The 9,995-nt window shown below is 45.8% G+C and overlaps 1 pseudogene; it reads left to right on the top strand.

Moving 5' to 3' along the window:
• Nucleotides 1-4,709: 4,709 nt before the first annotated feature.
• LOC104808425 overlaps nucleotides 4,710-9,995 on the top strand; it is a 22,984-nt pseudogene continuing 17,698 nt past the window's right edge.

Below are 9,995 nucleotides of genomic sequence, written 5' to 3'. Positions count from 1 at the left end.
CTTGCATTTATTGTTGTTTTCCCTATATAAACCACCTAGAACTCTTTTGTAATCAGATTTGAACATTTGAATGAAGTAATTTCGAGCTTGCCTCACCCTTCAAGTTCAACCGCTTTCTTGTCTTGGCAAATCGACTAATAAAATAGATGGAACTTCATCTATAGCGTGGCCACGCGTTTTCATAGTCCGACTTCCACGAGAGGGCCCAACGATATCTCTTCTGTTGAGGAGGTGACAAGTCTCATATTGCATGTCTACTATCTCCATATGATTCGTGAACGTACCTGATCAACGTCGTTATAATCATCCGGTTAGAGACGACATTTGACGCAGTCAAGACACGTCACTCCTCATATCAGATACTCTAGACATCTCAGGTCTGAGGATCCAAGAACGAACCGCTGTATGAGATTCAAGTCATGACTCTGTCCATGTGACAATCTCATGCGGGTCAACCAGTCACTCGTTCACAACGAGTACCCATGATTGTGAAATGCATCCAATGCATCGATCACACCTCATGCTAGTCTTAATTCATCATTGTTCCCACAATGATAACTGACCAGGGTGTTTAGAATCATTCTATAATGATTCAAGGATACCGAAATATAACAAACATGTGAATCATATAACGAGAATGTAATGCATTCATAAATCAATGAATCAATACAAAGTCAAAATGTCATATCACGGATCATCCTAGAGCATTACAACCAACAATCTCCCACTATACTCTATGATCTATCCTACAAGCATCTAATCCCTATACCCTTAACATGACCATCATGTTTTGACGAAGGGAGAGGCTTCGTCAGCGGGTCGGCAAATATTATCATCTGTCGACATTCTGCTTATCTTCACGTCTCCTCTGTCGATGATTTCTCTGATCAAGTGAAATCGCCTGAGTATGTGTTTGGATCTCTGGTGTGACCGGGGTTCCTTTGCTTGTGCGATCGCACCATTGTTGTCACTGTACAACTCAATGGGATCTGCAATGCTAGGAATGACCCCCAGGTCTTCCACGAATTTCCTGATCCAAACAGCTTCCTTAGCTGCATCCGATGCTGCTATGTACTCGGCTTCTGTAGTCGAATCTGCCACGGTTGGCTGTTTGGAACTCGTCCAACTGATCATAGCCCCACCGTTCAGGCAGAAAACATAACCTGACTGCGATCTGAAGTCATCTCTATCGGTTTGGAAACTAGCATCGGTATAACCACTTACAGCGAGCTCGTCTTCCAATCCGCCATACACCAAGAACAAATCCTTAGTCCTTCTCAAGTACTTAAGGATGTTCTTGACCGCAATCCAGTGAGCCTCACCTGGCGTAGACTGATATCTACTAGTCATGCTTAATGCATATGATACATCTGGGCGAGTACACAACATGGCGTACATGATGGACCCATCTGCCGAGGCATATGGAATCCTACTCATGCGCTCTTGCTCATCCTGTGTCTTTGGACACTGAGTCTTGCTAAGAGCAACGTCATGTCCCATTGGCAAGGCACCCCTCTTGGAGTCTTGCATCTTGAACCGATTCAAGACCTTGTCAATGTATGTACTCTGACTTAGACCAAGAAGCCTTCTCGATCTATCTCTATAGATCTTGATTCCTAGAATATAGGCGGCTTCTCCTAAGTCCTTCATCGAAAAAACTGATCCTAGCCAGGATTTTACTCCTTGCAAGGTAGGAATGTCATTTCCGATGAGCAATATATCATCCACATAAAGCACAAGGAAGACCACTGCGCTCCCACTGACCTTCTTGTAAACGCATGGCTCATCTTCGTTTTGCAGGAAGCCAAACGTTTTGACTGCCTCATCAAATCGAAGATTCCAGCTCCTCGAAGCCTGCTTCAGTCCATAAATGGATCTCTGAAGCTTGCATACCTTCCTCAGACTCTTAGGATCGACAAAACCCTCGGGTTGTGTCATGTACACATCCTCGAGCAAATTCCCGTTAAGGAATGCGGTCTTGACGTCCATCTGCCATATCTCGTAGTCATAATACGCAGCTATGGCTAGCAGAATCCGTATGGATTTAAGCATCACGACTGGTGAAAAGGTTTCATCATAGTCTATACCATGAATCTGCCGAAACCCTTTCGCGACGAGTCGTGCCTTATAGGTATGCACGATGCCATCCATGTCGGTTTTCTTCTTGAAAACACACTTGCATCCAATGGTCTTAATACCATCGAATGAATCGACCAAAGTCCACACTTTGTTGTCGTACATGGATTGCATCGCAGACTCCATGGCCTGGTGCCATTTCTGGGAATCGGAACTCGCCAAAGCCTCTGAATACGACGTAGGCTCGTCATGTCCTAACAACATGAGTTCTCGTTTCCAGTCACAAGAGGTCCACACTTTGTTGTCGTACATGGATTGCATCGCAGACTCCATGGCCTGGTGCCATTTCTGGGAATCGGAACTCGCCAAAGCCTCTGAATACGACGTAGGCTCGTCATGTCCTAACAACATGAGTTCTCGTTTCCAGTCACAAGAGATCCGTATCTTGTAGGCTCTTGGCGAATTCTACCAGATCTCCGAGGTTCACTAGGAGGTGCTGTCTCAACAACTTGTGATATAGGTTGAACTGTTTTGACCTGTTCACTCGGTTCTTCGACTATTTGTGGTTCTCGAACTTCTTCGAGATCTATTCTACTCTCACTGACTCTCTTGGAGACGAACTCTCTCTCCAAGAAAGATCCATTCCGAGCAACAAATACTTTGTTCTCATATGGGTGGTAGAACCAGTACCCTTTAGTTTTCTTTAGGGTAACCCACAAATATGCATTTATCAGATTTAGCGGATAGCTTATCAGAAGCCAGACGTTTCACATATATGTCACATCCCCAAATCTTCATAAACGCTAACCTGGGACGCTTCCCAGTCCATATCTCATATGGTGTCTTCTGAACCGAATTTGATTGGACAGTTGTTCAGTATAAGCGCTGTTGTATCCAAGGCGTAACCCCAAAAGGATTTAGGAAGATCGACCTGACTCATCATAGACCGTACCATATCTAATAGGGTTCGGTTCCTCCTCTCAGATACGCCATTCCACTGTGGCGTTCCAGGTGGAGTCAGCTGTGAGACAATGCTACAATCTACCAGATAGTCAGTGAACTCTTGGCTCATATACTCGCCACCTCGATCAGATCGAAGCAACTTGATCGTCTTGCCAAGTTGGTTCTGCACCTCGTTTCTGAAATTCTTGAACAATTCAAGCATTTCAGACTTATGTTTCATCAAGTAGACATAACCGTACCTACTGAAATCATCAGTAAACGTAACAAAGTACAGATAACCTCCTCTAGCGTGCGAGCTCATAGGACCGCATACATCACTATGTATGAGTTCTAGCAACTCTGTAGCCCGTTCTCCTCGTTCTTTCAAGATCTGGAAGTATCAATCGATCCAGGGCCCGTTTTAATCACCAAGAGTTGAAAACACAACTCCTCTACACGTATCCACACCGGCGGGATGAATTCCAACAGTTTGGAACGTATCTGCTAGGATTTGTGAAGAGAAAACGATGTCCTTGACTTGGAATCGATATTCCAATCACTAGAACTCAAAATCAAGTTTCTCTAAGCTCTAATGAGAGTCTAGGACGTCTGAGGTTCGTACTCTAGGGTTTGTGGCGGCTCACTCATTAATTAGGATTGCCCAAAACCCTTAAAACGCGAAATAGGAAATCTGCCCGAAAGTCGGACCGTCCGGTCTAGGTCTTGGACCGGACGGTCTGGCTTTCAACGCAGAACGGACGGTGCGTAAGTACTCATAGAACGGACGGTCTGTACGTCTGGACCGGACGGTCTGGTGCTTGCGGAACGATCAGTCCGTTCTTCAGCGGAACAGACGGACTGACATGGCTGGGGCCTGGACCGGACGGTCTGGCCGTCTGGAACACTTCCAGCTCGTTCCGCGGTTCCTTTCTCGCGTCGTTCTCTTCACGTGTGATCCATCCCTAATGGTGTGTGACCCTGTAGGCCCATTCGAAGTGGTAGTGGCTTCGGAAACCCTTTTCCCGAACCACAAGTCATAGTTAGCCTCTAGCAAGACGCCATGACCCGGGTTTTCAACCGAAGTACCAACAACAAGGTCAAGGGAGCCAAGGTTATCAAGGGAATTCCAACTATAGACTACAGCAAGTGCAACCCAAGGAGCAAGACCCGGATATCAAGGATATGCTGTTTCAAATTCTCCAAGGTCAAAAATCACAAGGAGTATCCATTGGGAGCATTGAAAATGAGCAAATTGCGTTCAAGAAACAATTGGAAGGAGTACAAGCTCACTTGAAGATCTTGGACAATCAAGTGGCCCAACTTGCATCTTCCTTCTCATCAAGACAGCAAGACATGCTTCCGGTAAAAACGAGGTGAACCCTCGTGAGCACATCAATGTAGTGGAGCTAAGGAGTGGGAAACAAGTTTCGGAGATCATCCCCACGATGGTTGAGAAGACATCGCCTCCAAGCCTAACAAGAGATGAAAAAGAAAAATCTGTAGAGAAAGACACTCCTAAGGTGCAAGAACAGGACAAAAAACCAGTCTACATTCCCCCTCCGCCTAAGGTACCCCCGATACCCTTTCCTTCTCGTTTAAAGAAATTTAATGAGGACAATCAATTTCGGAAGTTCGTGGAAATGCTGAAGAAGATGGAGATTACAATGTCCTTCCATGAGGCAATTCTTCAAATGCCCTCATATGCGAAATTTCTCAAGGATATTTTGACGAAGAAGCGGGTAGTGGAAAAGGAAACTGTAGCATTGAGCACTGAAATTAGTGCAACCATTACAAAGCACGAACTTCCCCCGAAGATGTCTGATCCGGGAAGTTTCTCTATTCCATGCAAGTTGGAGAATATTGAGATTGATAGAGCATTATGCGACCTTGGAGCTAGCGTGAGTTTGATGCCACTATCCATTTACAAGAAGTTGAATATAGGCGATTTGAAACCCACGAGGATGACCTTACAACTAGCGGACAGATCTATCAAGTATCCAGCAGGGATTTTAGAAGACGTACCCCTCAAGATTGGCGGATTCTATGTACCAGTGGATTTTGTAGTGCTAGACATGGATGAGGATTCCAAAGTTCCAATCATTTTGGGCTGATTATTCTTGAGCAGAGCGGATGTCGTAGTTCATGTCCGAGCCGGTAGATTAACGATGAAGATCGGGGATGAGACAGTCGAATTCACGCTTGATCGGGGATTGCGACCAATGATACGGTATGTTATGCGGATATACTTGAAGCAATGGCGGAAGAAGTGATTGGAGAGTTCTGTGAGGTAGATCCACTTGAAGTGTCACTTATGGCCGCGGAAGCAAGCTTATATAGCAATTGGGAAGAGATCGAGGAGAAACGACGAGCCTTGGATGATCGGGAAGAGGAAAAAAAGAACTCTGCAGTTTTTCAGGCGGCCCGCCCAGAATTTCAGGCGGACTGCCCGATTTCATCTGAAGATATTGGAATTCAGGGAAAAACGAGCGACCGCTCATTTTTTCAGGCGGACCGCTCATATTCTCTTAGCAAAATCGACTCATTTTCCGAGGCAGCGAGCGACCGCCTTGAACTTCAGACGCCCCGCTCGAAAGTTCTGAGACATTTGGATCCTGCATTTGAAGAAACGAGCGACCGATCGAGAAATCAGACGACCCGCTCGAAAGTTCTAAGCAATCTCGACCGATCCTCAACCAAAACGAGCGACCGCTTGCCAAAGCAGGCGACCCACTTGATTCTAAGCAAAATCGATTCTTCCCCGGACAAAACGAGCGACCGCCCGTCGGATTGGGCGGCCCGCCCATTTGCACCTGGGACAAAAGATTTGCACTCCGAGACCCTCTTCTCGACTACTCACGCCATCCTCGACCCACCCAAAGTTCTGAGAGGAGATACACATGCTGATTGGGACCCCAAACATGTCCCACAAGTGGAATTGAAACCTCTACCCGATTTCGGATAGCTCTTGGGTTAGTCCGGTGCAAGTCGTGCCTAAAAAGGGAGGAATCACAGTCGTTCCTAATGAAAACAATGAACTCATACCGACTAGAACTGTTACGGGATGGAGAATGTGCATTGATTATCAAAAACTTAACACAAACACCCGTAAGGATCACTTCCCCCTTCCATTCATTGATCAAATGTTAGAGAGACTTGCACTGCATTCTTATTTTTGTTTTCTCGATGGTTACTCCGGTTTCTTCCAAATTCCTATCCATCCGAGTGATCAAGAGAAAACAACATTCACATGCCCTTACAACACTTTCGTATATAGACGCATGCCATTTGGATTATGCAATGCCCCCGCAACTTTTCAAAGATGCATGATGGTTATTTTCTCCGATGTCATTGAAGATATTATGGAGGTGTTCATGGACGATTTGTCTGTCCATGGACCCTCCTTTGATGCGTGTTTAACCAATCTCCATCAAGTGTTAGACAGGTGTCTCAAGGTGAACATGGTTTTGAATTGGGAGAAATGCCACTTCATGGTGCAAGAGGGCATTGTACTTGGTCATCGAATTTCGGACAAGGGAATAGAAGTGGATAGAGCGAAAGTGGAAGTGATTGAGAAGCTACCGCCACCGACCAATGTTAAAGGAATCCGAAGCTTCTTGGGTCACGCCGGGTTTTATAAGAGGTTTATCAAAGACTTCTCGAAGATAGCGAGACCTTTGACTACGCTCTTGGGCAAGGATATCCCATTTGAGTTTAATGAGGAATGCTACAAAGCATTTGAAGTTTTGAAGAAGGTGCTAGTATCACCCCCGATTATCCAACCCCCGGATTAGAGCATTCTTTTTGAATTGATGTGTGATGCTAGTGATTTTGCGGTCAGAGCCGTATTGGGACAAAAGAAGGATGGAAAGCATTATGCTATATACTATGCAAGTCGGACGCTCGATGATTCTCAAATGAATTACTCCACCACGGAGAAAGAGCTCTTTGCTGTAGTATTTGCTTTCGAGAAATTTAGATCATACTTGGTGGGTTCTAAAGTCATCGTCTACACGGACCACGCCGCCTTGAGGTACTTGCTCACAAAGAAGATGCTAAACCAAGGCTGATCCAATGGGTGTTGCTTCTGCAAGAGTTTGATCTAGAAATCCGTGATACGAAAGGAACGGAGAATACAGTGGCGGATCATCTATCGAGATTGGATATACCCGAAGTTATACCAATCGATGATTCACTAAGGGAAGAACACATCTTATCCTTGGAAATCAAGAACATAACCCCTTGGTATGCGGATTACGTCAACTATTTAGTTGCCAAGGTTGTACCCCCGGAGTTAAGCTACAACTGGAAGAAAAAGTTCTTTCACGATGTTAGAGACTACTTTTGGGATGAACCTTTCTTGTTTAAGAGAGGCAAAGACGGATTATTTCGGAGATGTATCCCGGAGGAGGAAGTACACCAGATCATAAATCACTGCCATGCCTCGGACTATGCTGGCGATTTCACCTCAGCTAAGACTGCAGCGAAGATCCTACAAGCAGGCTTCTATTGGCCGACATTGTTCAAGGACGTCCACACTTTTGTGAGCTCATGCGATGCTTGCCAAAGGACGGGCAACATATCCCGGAGAAATGAAGCACTGAAAAATTACATCTTGGAGGTAGAACCCTTTGATGTTTGGGGGATAGACTTTATGGGACCAGTTCTCTCATCTTGCGGGAATCTATATATCCTTGTGGCGGTGGATTATGTCACGAAGTGGGTAAAAGTGCTAGCAAGTCCCAAGAACGACTCAAGTACTGTGACAAGAATGTTCAAACGGATAATATTTCCAAGGTTTGGAGTCCCAAGAGTGGTGAAGCGATGGCGGTGCACACTTTGTTAATAGGGTAATCCAATTCCTTTTGACAAAGTATGGTGTCCACCATAGAGTTGCAACTGCATACTATCCACAAACGAGTGGATAGGTGGAAGTATCAAACCGGGAGATCAAACAAATACTGGAGAAAACAGTGGCTAAGTCAAGGAAAGACTGGGCCTTGAAGCTCGAAGACGCGGTTTGGGCATATAGAACGGCGTTCAAGACGCCCATAGGGATGACCCCGTTCCAACTCGTGTTTGGGAAAGCTTGCCATCTACCGGTTGAGTTGGAGCACAAGGTGTATTGGACTATAAAGGCGCTGAATTATGATTGGAAGTCCGCAGCCGAAAAACGAACGCATGTGCTCCACCACATGGAGGAAGTTCGCTTGGACGCATACGAGAATGCAGAATCTATAAGGAGCGGGCCAAGAAGTGGCATGATCGCCATATCCTCAACCGAAACTTCCAACAAGGTGACCTCGTGCTTTTATTTAATTCTCGAGTAAAGCTTTTTCCAGGTAAGCTGAAATCAAGATGGTCGTGACCATTCATCATAAAGAGCGTCACCTTGCATGGAGCGGTGGAACTCGACAACGGGAAAGCCGGTTCGTTCATGGTCAACACCCAAAGGATCAAACCGTATAATCCAGGGAATACCAAGCCGAGAGGAGGTACCTCTGTACTGTCCCTTCTTTGATTGATTGAACGCCATCTCGGTCTAGCTACGGCCTTAACTAGCAACCCCGGTTACCCCCGGGATGTAAATTCTTCGAACCTCGTCATTTTCTTTTTTTGTTTAGTTAGAAAGGCTCCAAATCCTCCAATCCACTCTCATCAAACCAAGTATTTTCATCGGAGGAGCAAGAAACGGGAAAAATCTTCATCGCGCGCCGGATTACAGAAAAAACCGGCGAGCCGCTCATTTTATAGGCGACCGCTCGTTTAGGTGTTCGCATCGAGCGGTTGCTCGTTATTTTGAGAGATCGCCTGCTTCATTTCGAGAAAAAAAAAATTCGGATTTCAAGCGATCGCTCGAGAGATCGAGCGACCGCCCGCTCGAAAAATCCGAATTTTAACTCGGTTTCGAGAGGGAGCGCCACTTCCCACACCGTACTCTCCTTTCTTTCTCTCTCGCCGGAGAAACCCTACACGCTCTCCTCTGCCCGTTTCTGCCCCCGTCCGACACCACGCTCCTCCGCCACCTCGATTCTCCGACGCCGCACACTTCGAAGCTTCCCCACTCGCTCGATCTCCCTCGTTCTCGCTTTCCTCCGTTTCACCGGTAATCCCTCGCTCAAATCCGTGTCATTGGGTTAGCTAGGTTAGGGTTAGGTCAAAACTTTTTATGGGTATAGGTATTAGGGTTGATTTTGTTCGATTTCGGCCAGAAAATCCTGATTTTCGGCCAAGGAATTGATAATCCAAACCAGTGAATGACCGCTCGAGCGGTCACCCATTTACCCAGCGGCCGATTGATCGATCGCTCGATAAGCGAGCGACCGCTTGTGAAAACAGGCGGCCCGCTCGTTTTGTCTGTTCCGCGAAAAATCATTCGATTTTCTTCGCCCTAACCCCAATGCCCCGATCCATATCGAATATACCTTTGCAAATGGCACCAAAAAGAGCTCGAACAAGTGACGTCGCCTCATCATCACAAGAGGGCGAATTCTCTCAAAGGAGAGAAATGAGGCCGGGAACAATAGCGACAACCTTGGAGACGAAGCAAAATCTTCTCATCGAAGGACCACCGAGACTGGTCAAAATCGACAGACACGATGAGGCATACGAGCGAGCGAAGCACTTGTCCAAGCTGAAACAACGCCTAAGCAAATTCATGTGCGAGCATGTTGGTTGTAATGCTCTACGATGATTCGTGATATGACATTTTGACTATGTATTGATTCATTGGTTTATGAATGCATTACTTTTCCCGTTATATGATTAGCATGTTTTGTTATATTACGGTAGATATCCTTGAATCGTTGCACATGATTCTAAACTCCCTGGTCAGTTGTCATTGTAGGAACAATGATGAATTAAGACCAGCATGATGTGTGATAGATGATGATGATCATATACATTGGATGCAAATCACAATCATGGGTTCTCGTTTGGAACGAGTTACTGGATGACCCGCATGAGATTGTCACATGGAC

This window comes from Tarenaya hassleriana, unplaced genomic scaffold (genome assembly GCF_000463585.1).
Source record: "Tarenaya hassleriana unplaced genomic scaffold, ASM46358v1 Cleome143, whole genome shotgun sequence".
NCBI lineage: Eukaryota > Viridiplantae > Streptophyta > Magnoliopsida > Brassicales > Cleomaceae > Tarenaya > Tarenaya hassleriana.
The sequence above is the reverse complement of the archived record's forward strand: the minus strand, read 5'-3'. Positions and strand labels throughout refer to the sequence as shown.